The sequence below is a fragment of the Corvus cornix genome, chromosome 2, assembly GCF_000738735.6.
Source record: "Corvus cornix cornix isolate S_Up_H32 chromosome 2, ASM73873v5, whole genome shotgun sequence".
NCBI lineage: Eukaryota > Metazoa > Chordata > Aves > Passeriformes > Corvidae > Corvus > Corvus cornix.
The window spans coordinates 145,509,442-145,524,880 of NC_046333.1; the positions used below are offsets into that span (position 1 = coordinate 145,509,442).

General features: G+C 40.4%; 1 long non-coding RNA gene across 1 annotated transcript in view; it reads left to right on the forward strand.

Annotated features, from left to right (window-relative positions):
- LOC109950941 overlaps positions 1-15,171 on the forward strand; it is a 31,804-nt gene extending 16,633 nt beyond the window's left edge. The window contains exon 2 of the long non-coding RNA XR_002273277.2: positions 14,658-15,171. This is a non-coding gene — a long non-coding RNA (uncharacterized LOC109950941). The remainder of the gene's footprint in view (positions 1-14,657) is intronic.
- Positions 15,172-15,439: the final 268 nt, after the last annotated feature.

The following is a 15,439-nucleotide window of genomic DNA, read 5'->3' on the forward strand; positions in this document are numbered from 1 at the left end:
AAATCCTATGTGTGATACTTGGCAAGTCACTTTGCAATTCCCCTGTATCTATAACCATTTTTCCTCTTCACTGTTTGTACATATACTTGCATCAGAATGAATGAGTTTCAACCACAGTCTCATGTTTAAATAGTCACAAAATTATTAATTCCTGGTATTCGAGCCACTGGTCTAAAGTCAGACAAGTCCAGCTTTTTAGCATTTAATAGAGAACCTTTGCAAACACAGAAAATTATTTTTAAGAAGCATTTTTAATGCAGATAAACTATAATTGATATCTACTGGCCTTGGTCTTGTTGAACTTCTGGGAGTGTCTTCAATAATTGCCAAAGGTAAAACACAGACCAAAAAACACAGTTCAAGAAATATTGTCACCATTAAAATGACAATATCTGATTATATGACTCAGTGGTTCAACTGACAGGTACTTTAAAACAACTCAGATAAATGACCAAGAATGTCCTGAAATGAAATAAATATATAATATATAAAAGGAAGGAAGAAAGAAAGTATCTCAAATTTTCTTATTGTTGTTGGATGGTGTTTCATCTTTTTGCCTTAAAGCAAGACCTCTCACCCCTGGAAGCATCACCCCCTTGCTTTGCTGAAGAGAAGGTCATGCCTGCCTTTCCATCAAAATTCCCTCTGTCTACCTCCCTTCTCTGTTTCCCAGACTTTTTCTGCCCAGATTTTTATAACTCAGCTGTAAGAAATTGCTTCTGGGCTGAAACTTGGCAGCAAAAGTCTGATTTCAGGCCAGGAATGATCCCCCTCTCCTTCTGGTTTTCAAAACCCTTTTCTTCTGGTCAGATTTGAGGAGCAGAAGAGCAGAGCAGAGGGGGAGGGCAGCGTGGGGCATTTGGCACAGGAGCTGGCTGGGTCCGGCTGCTTTCATCATGCTTCAGTGGCTCTTTATTTCTCCAGCTGAAATAAGGGTGATTTCTGCATAATGTGGCAGGGATGTTTTTGTGTATGTGTTTGTATTTAAGCAGAAAACAGCTGAGTCATTTCTTCTCAAAAGCAATATTACTGTGTGAGCCACTTACTTCCTTTCTGGTTCTCCTTCATTTCAGTTTGTGTTGATGTTCAAAAGGAAGGTCCAAAATAACACACTCCTCTCTCGGTCAGCAAAAACAGCTTCACAAATGCTTGTGTGCATCCAGAGTTCTCCTTTAGTGCTGGAGCTGAGCAGAAATATTGAAATGGTGGTACTGATACCATTGTAACAGCAGTGATACAGTAAAGACAGTACCTGGCAGTACTTTAGATGGTTTTCTTTAGATTATGAGAGTGCTTGAAAAAACAGACTAAAATCGTGTTTCATTGCGTGAAAGGGCAGTAATGATAAGTTCTGAATTAAAAGCCACCAGTCTAATAAAAAGAGAGACAAAATATGAAGTGAGGAGGTGCATGGGCCCAGGATAATGACCTCTGTAAGGTCACTCAGTGGGTCTTGGCTCTTTAGGCACAGCAGCAGCGGCATGGGGAACAGTGTAATGTAGCCTGACGTAGCTGGTGCTAATGTTATATTCATGACTGCAGTATTACAGAAATGCTGGGTGGTGCTCACACGAGGAAAGGAGATGTTGATGCTGAAGGTAGCTGTGCAGCCTCTTCTCAAACACCTCTGTTTGCTGATTCTGTGCTGAGCCCCAGCAGCTTTTTTGTCTGCTCTGAGCAGTTTGTGACCTCAGTACTGAATGTGCGCATCCAGCTTTCATGTGACTTCAAAATACTACTTTCCTCTGGTGCTTCTATGAGGGTTTACTAGAAGGACATAATTGTCCAAAGCCTGCTGTGACATGGAGCAGGGTGCTTGGGGAGGATCCACCTCATGTGTCAGGTTGCCCCATGGTGAAGTACCTGCTGGCTTCAAGTGAGAGTGTTCCTCTCAAGACCTGTGAGCATTAGTTATGGAGTAATAAAATAGTTTGGGTTGAAAGAAACCATAAAGATCATCCTTCAAACCCTCCTGCCATGGGCGTGGATGCCACCCAGTAACCCAGTTGCCCCAAGCAACCTGGCACTGAACACTTTCATTAAGCCAGATATCCAAAGAAGTCCCCAGTTAATGACCAGCTGTGAAAATACGGGAAACAGTGATTTCCTACATGATGTCAGAGGGCAAGGGACAAGCTCTGCTTTGCTGGATCTGTGGTTGTGCTTTCCACTACAGGGAAAGCATCTTTGTTGCTGCTTGTCCAGCTCTGTTCTGTTTTCCCTGCAGCTGTCCCCTAACTATGAGTGGGACTGCTGGGGCATCAGCCTTTGTGCCCAGCACCACGCCCAGTCCCAGCACTGGAAATGATCTTTAGGCCTCGTGGAAAAAATAGTTTGTGGTTATCTAATTAAAGCTTATACACAGTGGGACCAATTATGGTTGTCCTAGCAACTTTAGTTCTGGTATTTCCAAACTTCAGGCTTTGGGAAGCCTTTTGCTTCTGTTCAGCCTCTCGGGTTTTGTTTGTTTACATCTATGCATTTCCCTCTGCCTGTGATCACACCACTCTCCTCCTCCCAATCATCCCCGTGGCTTCTGCAACCTCTTTTCCTCTCAACTCCCACACCTTCTCCTCCCTGACACTTGGGCACGGAGAGATGTGTGGTTCTTGTTTCCAGTCTTTGGAACCATAAATATCTGGGGTGAAACTGGAGATTATGGTTTGGTCAATCCCTGCATATGCTGCCCAGGGCTTGGCCTTTGTGGAAGGACCCACTGCTGAACCCAGCTGACTCAGCAGCTCTGAGGAGTGTGTGCAAAAGGAGATATTTTAGAGATTTTCATGGAGAGCAGCAGAAAGTATATTCCTGCTATCTTAGTGCACTCTAAGTTAAAGATTCTGCTTCTTGCTGCGAGGGGTGCAAACCCCTCAAACCACCACCACAGTTGTGCCTTGAAATACCCAAATAAATGGACTCTTTTTAAAGGCACATGTGTATGAAGCCCTGTACATAAATTTCCCCATGCATTTGTTAATGCACACCTGGAGGAATCTATTGACTTTTTTTTTGCATGACACCAAAATTTCCTGCAGGTGCAAGACATGAATTTTAATCCATGTGACATACTTTGAAAAATGAGATATGTAGGAGTGGAAGGGGATTACCTTCACTCTCCTGTGAGTAGGCTCAGGTAGCCACTTAGAGTTTTCTCTTAGCTGCAGAATCACTCCATGATTGCAGTAAAGATCTCTTTTGGAAGAGGAAGCGGTTGAAGACATGAGGATTCAGCCTGGATTCATCCAATTTGAATTTAGGCACTTAATTAATTTGACTAGATTAGGGTCATGGTCATCAGAAGGTTTCCTCAGCAGATGATGGAAATATCTGCAGACAGTCCTTGGATTTACATCCTGAAGAGAGCTCTTCCTTGTCTTTAATGATTGCATCGCTTTGGCTCCTGACTCAGGTGCATTTGTTAAATATTTACCATCTTCCTGCCCAGCTCATGCAGTTGGACAATTAAGGGGAAGGCAGCCTGGAGCCGTGAGCAGACACAGCCTGACAATTGGATCCAAAGCATGGAGGGACTCATCCCTGTGGACTGAAGTTCTGCACAGCTCAGGGGTGATGCTTTGTTCATTTTGCTTCTCACTGAGAACTGTTGGGCTTCTCTCTGGCAAACCTTCCTATCTTGGGAAGCTGGAGTGCCAATCTTGGGCACTCAGAAATCGTGATTCAGGTATCAGAAGAATTTTGTGACAGTTTAAAAAGAACAATTTCCACTGGGGCCCTGAACAGCAAGAAGCCTTTGCCCAGATCAAGCAGGAGATCGCTCATGCAGTAGCCCTTGGCCCAGTCAGGACAGGACCAGAAGTGAAGAATGTGCTCTACTCTGCAGCCGGGAGCCATGGTCTGTCCTGGAGCCTTTGGCAGAAGCTGCCTGCTTTGTTTTCTCCTAATTCTTATCTCACAGAAGGAAAAGAAGTAAGTAATGGATTTTCAAACTAAACCACTACATGGTGTTAAAAAAAAAGAAGAAAAAGACAGAGGGATCGTTGTATGCATTTGAGTTTCCATCTGGTTTCTGAGGCTTTTATGTATGACTGAAGATTCATGTTTTCCAAGCCTTGTCCTGCAGCAGTGAGGTCTGGAAACTTCATTTTCTTCAAGAGAAAGCTGAGATTCTTGTGTAATGCATGTTTTCAGGAGCAGGGTTTTTAAGAAAAAAATACAATAATGTGAGATGTAATAAAATGTTGAGGTTGGCAGTCTTGCAGGAGAGATGTCAGGCTGTGGCTTTGAGAGAGCAGCAGTGATGAGCAAAGCACAGAGTGTTGGTCTGAACTTGAACTCTTGTTCTTATACTAAGCTGAGTTATGTGTTTTATGCCAGACTGGGCCCATAAGAATGTTGAATTTCCTCTTTTTCTCTGTATTGAAACCCATGAATTTTCCTTCACATCCCATCCAGAAATATCAACAATGATTTTGATTATTTAAAGAAGAAAAAATTGTCACTAAACCAGTGCTGCCCTATGTGGACAACTGAAAACTATTCATTCTCCTTTATTAATTGGCACTGGCATTTTATTTATTGTATGTATTTTCAATATTGATTTCCCTTTTTTCCAATGGGAGTGGACAAATCAGCTATCCTTACTCAGCTCCTGTCTCACTTGTGGGTGTAAATTTGCAGCTTCTGAAGCTGAGCAGAGCTGAGACTAAGAGAGAAGGAGTCAGGATGACACTGGGAGATCATGTCCTTGTAGGAACTGCTCTGAGTCCCAGTACAAAAGCAGAGCTGCCCTGCATGTGAACCACGTATCATATTTTGGTCCCTAGACTGCTGCTGGATAAATTCCTGGTGGAGGGGGAATAAAAAGAAGAAAATGTGGCAGTTTAATGGGATCTAATCTTTCCATCAGCAGTGATAAGCGCAGTGCTCAGTCAGACAGGAGAGGCAGTGATGCTGCACAGCCCCTATGAAGCTTGTGTCTGAATCCACCCCTACAGTGCAGTGCATATCTATAAACATCTCTTCCCTGGCTTCTCTCAAGCTTTAATTGGTAAAGAGCACATTAAACATGATCCAACTGGCAGTAAAATTCTACTTTTGAAACATTAGGTGTATGTATGAAACATTATTAGTATGTTTTGAACAATAGAGCATGAGCAACTGTAGTTGCTTTTGAGAAAAATTACATTGTGAAAAAGCCCCAGAGAATCTCTTCATGACCATTAGTATTTAATTGTGGAAGGCAGAAGAGGAAAAAAGCAAAGGACAACAAGTGATGGATCATTATATTGTTATGCCTCATGTTGCTTCAGAGGCTTTGTTTTCAGTTGGTGCCGAGTGTATTGTTATTAAGTTATTTTATTCTTAAATTTAGACTGAATTCTTATGTTAAATTTGGGCCTAAAAAGTACCAGCATGGTACCCATGAGATGTGTGTAAAACATGTAAAATATTGATAAAAGGATCCAGCAATGAGAATAGAAATACTAAAGTAATGTAGAAGTATTTTTTACGTGTTAAGCCTAAAGATAGAGAAAATCTTGGGAATTTACTGAAAAAAACCCAACTCATTACCTAAAAGGCAAAATATTCTGCCTAAAGAGAAGTACAATTTAAAAAGGAACAGATCTGGGGCTTCTACACAAAAAACCAAAACAAACCCAAAACCCAAAGAACACACACAAAATCAAAAAAGCCCCACCCCAACAAAAGCACCCAAAAAAACCCCAAAAAGCCAAACAACAAACCAAAGTAAACTAAAAAAAAACCAAGAAAAAATGTGGTCTGAAAATTAGGAATACTATAATGTGAAATCCTAATTCAGTCTAGATCTATACTAAATGCTTTGCACTCTTACCACTGTTTACCCCCTCTGCCTCATTTCTAATCTTAAAGCAAAGTTTTCTCTCCCTCAAAGAAACTCATTTTGTGTCCTTCTTTATTATTTCTCAGCATGTACCTCCCATTCTTTGGTCTCCTCTCTGGAACTTTGCCTGTAAATTTTTTTCAAGGAAAAGGACTGTCTCTCATTATGTGCTATACAGACTTGAACACCATAGATCTCCAAAGGGCCTAATTCTGAAGGACAGTTCCTGCCAAATTCTTTATTGGTGGCCCACTTATGATTTAGTTTTTCAGCTTAGGACTTCATTCCTTGTTGCACATCCAACTTCTGAAACTGTCCGCAGGCTCCCCAGGAGGTTCACAGCCCCTGTGATGATGTGTGGAGGTCAGGCTACAGAAAACTGCAGATGAGAGAAGGCAAAAAACTGGAACAGAGCCACGAGAGAGGCTGTACAAGCTGTACAAAGGGGATGGAAGGAATGAAAAATGGTAGATCTTTCTCCTGGGACATGATGTTTTTGTCCATCCTGCTCTCTGCTTAGTAGAAACTATCATCTCTGGCACCTCCCAGATCCTTCTTGAATGCATCAAGGAGTAACAGTAGTAGCTGCAGTAACAGCAGTAGCAGCAACAATAATAATAATTAATAAGAACTATTTATCTTATTTCATCCTTGGGTGCACCCAAGTGGACTCTCACTGTGGTGCCTTCTGAGGACCTTCTATGCAGTGTCGTCATAAAAAGTCATTGTGGCCTACCTTGTCTGCCAATCTGCCACGCCGAGGCTGCAGCAGTGCTAATAACAAGGTTAAAAGTAAAGAGGGGAGCAATAGCTCAGTTATCATTCCAGGCACGTGGTGTAATTGTGCTGCTGGCTGCCGGCCATGTGGCTCTTGTGGTAGCAAACAGAGCTTTCCCTCAGCAGCCCTAGCCTCCCTGTTTTCATATGGGCTGGGAAGGTCAGAAAAATCAATTAGCAATATGGGACATTAACAAAAGCCAAGTCCAAATACAACTTCAGAAACACTTTTCTGAAAGATTAATGTGTCTTTAAAAAACAAATGGACATCTGTGTCATTTTTCAGAGCTGCTCATGTTGGCTGCTCCTACTAGAAAAAGCCAATTTTCTCACTCTGTGCAGCAGCACTGTCTCTTAGCTGCCACAGAGTCATCTATCAGACAGGGAGTACTGAACTTGATGTTGTCCATGCAAAATCCACAAAAATTAGCTCATCTCCAGCTGAGATGGTGTTTAAGAAGCAAACAGACACACCAAATTGGCTGAAGACAGAAACAGCAACAAGGTGTGATTGCCCCCATAAACACTGGGATGTGCAGCCCTCCCACCATTGCCAGACCCCTGGGTGAGGGACCAGGCTGACATAGTTCAGGGTTTATGGTTAGACCAGGGAATAAAACTCAGACTTCTGAGCTTTTTGAGTTATGATTTCAATGTAGGACTACCTTGGGCAAGTCACCTTCCTTTTAGTGGTCTCTAATAGCAATACCTGGCAGGAGCATTGTAAATTTTAATGAAGTCCTTCACTACCCTACTGTTACAGATTCTGAAAACCATAAAGTGCCACTAAATTCATTGTCATCTGGAATATCAGTCTTCAAATGGTTTAATCTAAATTACACCTCTACTTTCTAATATAAATATTTTATTTCTTTCAGGAAGGAATGTACAAAGTAAAACATAATCTTGCTGCCCATAAGCTTTATTTAAAGTCATATGTATTTGTTAGATTTCATATGCTTCCTCACTGTTTCCTTTTCTTATTATAAGGGAAATGATTTAGAACTGCAGAAGCTACTCAAATTGTCCCCTGGGCTCATCTGATTTTACCTACCAAGTTTCAACATTCAATTGTTTCATTGGAGTTTTTGCTCTAATTAGAGTTTATCTCCTTAATAGGTGTTTATATTTTAATGTCATGAACACTAACAAAACCACACTAGGCAAAATGACAAGTTCTGATGACTCTTAGAGAAAACAGCACTACAGTTCCTAGGCTGGATTCATGGTAGGTACACAAACCATACCCACTCCAGTGATAACTGCACCACTTACAGATCATGTGTAATAAAGACAAGGAAAATTACCACCCAGGTGATGTGCTTCTTCTTCCTGATCCCTGCAAAGACAAGAAAAAACAAAAAAAAACCACTTCAGTAATTTATGCAATTTACTGAACTAGAAATTATTGAGATGATTTCTAGTGAAATGGGAAAGGAAAGATCAAGTGGGTCAGTCATGGACCTATGAGAACCCAGCCACAAACCACAACCTTTTAGGTTCCTTCAAACTGAGCAATGGTTGAAACTGCCCATATGAAAAGGACCCTTGTAGTCAAATGTGGGATCACCAAACACCCTGGAATAGTCTAGAAGAAAGTTGCTTAGGGGAAACTATCATAGGAAAATTGTTTACTGTTGCCAGTAGGTGGAGGGTATGAGTGTCTGCTTGGAAATCTTCTTTTTCAAAAGCATTCTTTCCCTTCATTTCTTTATCAGGGAAATATGGGAAAAAAAAAAGAAAAAGGTTTCTCACGTCTTTGAACCACTTGATTACCAGTACATAAATAGATCACTGTCTCAAAATGCTCAAAAAATGCAAAGCCATTTTCTATCTCAGGCCGGAAAATGATCATTACGAACACAGCTCATTTCTGTAATGCAGGGCCAGCCACGAAAATTTGTTAAAAATGACATTGTCCTGGCTGGGGAATAAGCAAAGCCTGTATGTGACAGCTAATTATCTTAACAGCACTTGAAGTTAAATTATTTTTTCTTACCAGTCATGCACCTACAAGGAGAGAGCACCAGACTAGGAAAAGAAATGCAGCAAAAACTGAAAAGAAAAAAAAAGAGAAAGAATTATCCCATTTTCACCCAGTGGAGTACAGATGGTCAGTATTCTTTGGCCTCCCTGGTGTAACTCAGTTTTGGTCAGTCCAGTAAAACAATTGTTCCTTTAACTATAGCAAAGACCAATTTACTGATTATCTGTTTCCTAAAAGCATTGAATGCTGAGTATCCTGTTCCATTTCCTGTCAGATATTCACATGCAATTAGATACAGGCAGTGGGAATGTAATGTAAAATGGGTATTTTGTTCTGAAACGTGGCACTGTGCCGGTGCTCTTCCCCATCTCCTTGAGCAAAGTTCAAGTGCCAAAATGAAAGGCAAGTTTAAAGCCAAAGGTGATTCAAGTTCAGGCCAAAAATAATTCCAGACAACTCAATTTGGAATTATTTTCCTTCTAAACATTTTTTGTGGGGGAAATGAAAATACTGCCGGGTGTTTGAGGCTGAGATGCTAACAGTAAAACCTCTTGCAAGCTATTCAAATATCAGCTGCTATTGTGTACAAAGTCATCCCTATCGCTGTGGTATTTGTAAGAGGAAGCCAACAGAACAGCCGGATTTACAATGTACTTGTAGAATTTTCCAGAAGGTTTAGTTTTCTTAAAAAAAAAGAAAAAAAAACCACTATGAGAATGTTCTTCTAATATTTTTGCCTGAATTCCAGGAAACAGGTTGTGCACATAAAATGTATTTACTGACATTTGATTTTGTATAATTGCACCTCAAGAAGACAGCCTTGGTAGCTTAAATGTGAAGTTAAGAAATTATAAGTTAAATACTTTGTTTGAAATAATATACAAGGAAAAATCCATATTTATATATTTGAAGAGTCTTGCTTTTCTTGTATAGTATTGCAGAATATCTGTAGACCTTTTCTCTTTCTTTTCCTTTTTTCTTGTTAGACAATACCCAGTCATTTCAAATGTCTTCTGAGGCAGAGAAGTTACTCACAATGACAATATTTTGAACATTACATCCAACAGAAATGATACACGAAGCCATGGATTGGTATCTCACCCCATTCAATATGAATTCTTGGTTAAGTCCTGCTATCTGAATAGGCTGTAAAGACAGAATGGCTTTGGAGACAGGATGTGATATGTGATATATGCTAACCATGGTCCATGAGGGGCTCCCAAAATTAGATTTGATAGTACTATGCTGGAGTAATGAAAAGGAGTGGCATACCAGTGGTTTTGAGCTTAGCTGCTGAAGAAAGGTCCTGATGAAGGTGTTACATTTGAAGTTTTCTGATCAATTTATTTCAGCTCTGTGCAGCGGAATATTTCAGTTCATAAGTGTCAAGGAAAGAAGAAAAAGAAAAGGCTTTATTATCAAGTTCTTCTCTGGCAAAGTGTAGTCTTCCTTTCAGCCAAAAAGACTGATACTTATTTTGCCTGAAATGCAGAAATATCCAGAATCCAAAGACTTTGCACCTTTTTGATTGCAGTCAAGTACAGAATTGAAAGGTCACAGAATCTTAGTGGAGAAATGACTCCATCCAAGGACTTTGAAAACAAATGCACTTGCAGGCTTTTTGGGAAAGGGTAAACCAAGGAGCCAGAAGTTCAAATACAAAATACTAAATTCACATAAACTAGGCCTGACTGGAAGGTATAAGGGCAGCATGCATGACATGTTCTTAAAATAACCACATCTAGCAGAGGCAGAAAAGTGGACAAGGTTATAGTCTATGCAATGCTGCTTGGAAAAATCCTGCAGGAGGTGGCTGGACAGCCATTTCCTAGAGGAATCTGACTTGGAGAAGAATGCCATGGGGTGTAGTGTGCCACGGGCACAGACAAGCTCGCTCTGACTCTTCTGAGCTGCACCAGAGCTATCTCCAGCAAGAAGCTGTGGAGCTCTGTTTCATGCTGTGCTGAACCTGGGTGAAGATGCAGCACTGAGCATTCGGGCTCCCAATAACTCCAGTGGGACCAGCTGATTTGAGCACTGGATCCAACTTGTCTCTGGCTGGCTGACGTGAGTCTTTCTATTTCTCTGAGACTTACTGTTAAAGAGTCTCAGCAGGGAGACCTGTGAGAAAGCTCTATAAAAAATGATACATGAAAGAAAGATAGAAATCTATTTTAAAAAATGGAATAGCGAGCATGAAACAAAAATTCATTAAAAATGTATGACCGGAGTAATAGGACTAGCTTTGTTTCAGCATTGGAAGCCTGCAGAAAAAAAGATGGGAGAGAATCATATTACACAGATGAAAAGGAAGGAAGGCAGAAAACTGGATTAAATAGATAGCTGTACACTTTAGTTTTAAGGATTATCATTGAAAACCATATAAATCTAAGAACATTAAAAATCAGGAATGCCAAAAGGGCCAGTTGGATGATGCATAATTAATTAAGGAGAGAGAAAGACAAAGGCAGAAACCACTTCACAAGAAACAGAAGAATGAGTGTGAAATCTGCTGACTTCAGTGAAATCATCATCTGGATCTCCTTGCTAAGAGGACAGAGAGAAGAGATACAAGCAATTATATGGAGATTCTACCAAGAATATATTTCATTGTTATTTTCAAACTACTCTTGTACAGTCATAAGAATTGTTTTCCAAGCTTTTGAGACCTGAGGCCCCCTTCAGGAACATGCTTCCACCCACATCCTTACCTTGTAGCTCTGCCAGGTGTTGAGACAGATGTTTTCCTGTTGACATCTGCCCTGCCCACCCTTTCCTTCCTGCCACAGGGAGGGGTGGTGAACTGGTGAAAGTACTTTCAGATTGTGACACTTGCTCTATTTGGGAGAAGTAAATAAGTGTTCTTTTGTTGTTTATTTGTTAAGAAATTGCAAAATAGTAATCCATATCTCCTAGATGGAAAGGTCTTTAAGATCCTGTAGCCTGACCTGGGGCCTGCTAAATGACATGAAACACCAGCATTTCCACACCAAGCATATCACTTTTGTAAGTGCCAACTGGCATTTCCCACTTGTTTTCTGTCACCTCTTTGCTTCTCCCTATCAGTGCAGCAGAGCAGGCAGAATCATTTTACATGGCAAAAAAATCAAAACAGAAGGAATTGGCTAGTAAACCTGGATTATAGCTACTGCTGCTAAGTGCCAACTTGTGGCTTCTGGAGAAGTTCTTTAGCCACAGTCACTATCAGTTTGTCATGGTCCCATGTCCTTTGAATAAAGCAGGGGATTAAAGTATGGCATCTGTGAAGAGCTGGAGGCACCCTGTTACGTTAATCTCTGAAAGAGTGTGCAGCTGAGCAGCCTCCTCTCCCTCTGGGCTGCCTCTCTGCTTCCCTAACTAGAAGCAGCCCAGGGCAGGTTAACCACCCAGCACCAAGGGTGGAAGTGATCAGACACTCCTCGTAAGATGTGCAACCTCCACTCACTTGAGTAAACCCATGATATATCAGCCTGTGGCATTAAATGGTCTGGAAAATAGTGTTCATCCTTCTCTTTTTTACCTCAGCAGATTATAGCACCCCATGTCCTTTGCTTCCTCTCCTTCACACAGCTCCAGTCACTTCTGAGTTTTGTCAGGATGGTAGATGATTAATTTTTTTAAGCCAAAGCCAAAACCAAACTTTGTTCCCATGGACAGAGAAGATTAAAACTGAACAACTGAGGTTAATAACACATTACCTCTGTGTGAACTTCAGAAATGAGTTAGCTTGATTCCAAAATACCTTGGTAATTCTTTGAATGGATTACAGCTTCTTTCTAGGAGAGAAAACAAACCTAAATCCTCCTTGGCTGGGTTTAACTGTCTGTGTCACATTCTGCAAGATCATGTTGAGTCAAAACCCCCCGGTTCACTGTAGACAGATTATAGAAACTTGTTAAATTTGGAGCTGGGAGCTGAAGTCACTACAGTAGCTGATAGCTGGGGAGTGGAAGCAAGGGAAGTTTTAAAACCTGCAGCAGACGTAAATTGTGAATCCCGGGATAACCACAACTGTCCCCAGATCTCCTCTGCCAATGTTTGCCCCGCTGCATGCAAGGCTGAAGTCAGTTATCTGCCAAAGTATTCTCAATGAAAGATTTTCTGCCTGGCATGGACTGCTTGGAGGTCGATAGAAAATGTTGCATAAGATTTTTCTGCAATAAAAGATTCTAGAGTCCATGCCTAGGCAGAGAAAATCAGGAACAGGCTGGGGTTTAAGCATTTAAATACCTGGAGATTACCACAGTAATCCTAGCATAACCAACACCCATCACAATATTATGTGCTCAGAGTGTTTAAGAAGAGCAAATTCCTCAGGGTTAGCTCCAGTCTTCATCTCTGTCCTTGAAAGAGAGAAGTCACATCCTTAGTCTTTCCTTGCAGTGAGTCCTTGCGATGAAATGGCACCTGTAGCTTTCTCTGGTTCAGGGATGTTTCCAGTCTCTGCTCCACCATTTGCCAGTGGCTCCCACAGCAACAGAGTCACTCAGAGTCTGCATTGAGCTCATCATGCACGAAGTGTCCAGAGAGATGGTTGGCAACAGCCAGAAATAAACAAAGAAGTGTTTGTTTATAAAATAACACAGGTCAGAAGCCCCAGTCCAAACCTGGCTCCTGTTTTGCCCAATGTGCAAGGATAGGCAAGGTTTTTTATTTTATAAAGTTCAATAATTAAATGAACAAGGCAGAAAAATGGTGGGGAAACAAGGTTTGGTTTTATTCCACAAGTTAAGAAGGACAGAACCTACTGGTTATCACATTATTCCAAACCACTACCCCAGATACATGTTCAGAGCAACACAGTAACTGCTTTTGTACCACTTTTCCCCACATAAATGTCCAAAAGATCTTTCCAGAAAAAAATCAGCAGGCTTCCTTGCTGAGTTCACATTTTGATGAAATGAAAATTTATTTTCAACAATAAAAAAAAAAAGCATCAGAACTCCTCATCATGTCTGGCTAAAGTTCCCACTCCACTACAAGCTTGACTTAGAAACGTTTCCTTGAACTCCTCCATTCCTGCTCTGCTCTCTGGTGCATGGCCTCCTGGGAAAAGCACTTTTGTTCTCCAGGAAGTTTTAGATAAATCAGGTTAGGCACTTTTGAGGCAGTACTGTGGAAAATTAGAGGGTTTAATTCTCTTTTTGATTTTGGTGACAACAGGGGAAAAATGAAAAAAAAAAAAAAATCTGGACCTCAGAACCAGCGCAAAGTAGTGAAAATATTTTATATATATATGTACACATATATGCATACACACACACACATATATATGTAGGTATATATGTAGGTATATATATATAATATTTACTTCATTCCTGCCTAAAAACTTTGCCTATTTACCCAGAAGGCTGATTGATTCATTTTGATGCAATTGGCACCAAATACTTGAATCTCTAAAAACTTCTTAAAAACTTAGTGATATTTACAAACTTTTTCATAGCTCAGTGCTTGTGGAGTTTGTAATTGCTGCTGGGATCTCTGGAGGAATTTGTATGTTCAGGCAGATAAACTACTCTGAAGATCGAAGTTCCTCAAAGTTTAAACTTACATAGAAATTGAATGTACTGTATATAAAGTCTGGTGCTCATGCCACCCATGTACATTTTATAGCCATGTTTGAAATCAATGGAATTAATCCTGATTTATTTTCATACCTATGAAATAACAACCAGGCACTTAGTTGTACAATCTTTGCAGCAATTAATCATTTCATCAGATCTTGCTATAATCAAGTAGGAAGTCAGAGAAAAAAGACCATTTTCTGTTATACTTGCAAATGCAGTAATTAGTAGAGACAGAGGCTCATAATTAGATAAAAATTTACTGCTGACCTCTCATCTATACATATTTTATACCCTTTTATGATTCGAAGTAAGCAGTTGATTTAGACCTAAGTTAGAGTCTGTGTTTTGACCATATCTGAAATATGTGCAATGAGCTTTTTCTACTCCAATGTGCAAAGTGAATAACCACAATTTAAAATCTATATTGCCTTAATTCCAAATAGCTACATGTCAACAAACTCATCTAAACAAACACTTTTTCTGTTTTGTTTTAACTTCTCAGAGACAAAGAAAGACAGCGTTCTGAAGAAAGCAGTGTGTGTATATTTGGCACTGCCTTGTGACAACAACATGAGCTGCTGCCCTTCCCTGAGCAGTCATATTCCCAAGTGGGATCCTGAGACTCCAGGTGTGGCTGCAGTCTGCTGGGGAGAGATGAAAATGCTTTTGCTTGCATTTTGAGACCAAGCCAGGTGGCAGAGTGGCATGTGGGTCAGGCGTGATGTGGCAGCTAACAGTGCCTTCAGCCCTTTAACCTGGCTCAGCTCCCCAGCCAGTGAGGGACTCGAGGACATGCTTAAATTTTTGCTGTTAAAAATGAAACTTAGGCCTGTCCTTAGCTGTTTTGTTAATCAGGATTGGATTTAATCACGTTTTTTTAAGCTATTGTCTTAGACCTTTGGATTGTTGTTAAAACATTTTCTGTAAGCTATGCAATAGAGGCCTGGTCCTTTGAAATGCCTGTCATGCTTCCTTTAAAATGACTAAATGAAGTAATAAATGTCCAGACATCTTTAGGACTGGGATTTTAATAAAACTTTTTAAAATTTTATGTGTCTATTTAAAAAAAAATATTTGCAAGTGTATGTAACTGTAATAATGCATGCGACTATACAATAATGATCAAACACATAAATATTTAAGATGCTCATACTGTAGATGACATTCCTCATGGTGATGGAATTGCAGACAATTTTTGTTTCAGTACAGGCTGACTAGATGCTGATGGTGTATTGAGGATAGATGTTCACCTTACACTCCATAGAATGTCCCAAACTCATGCCT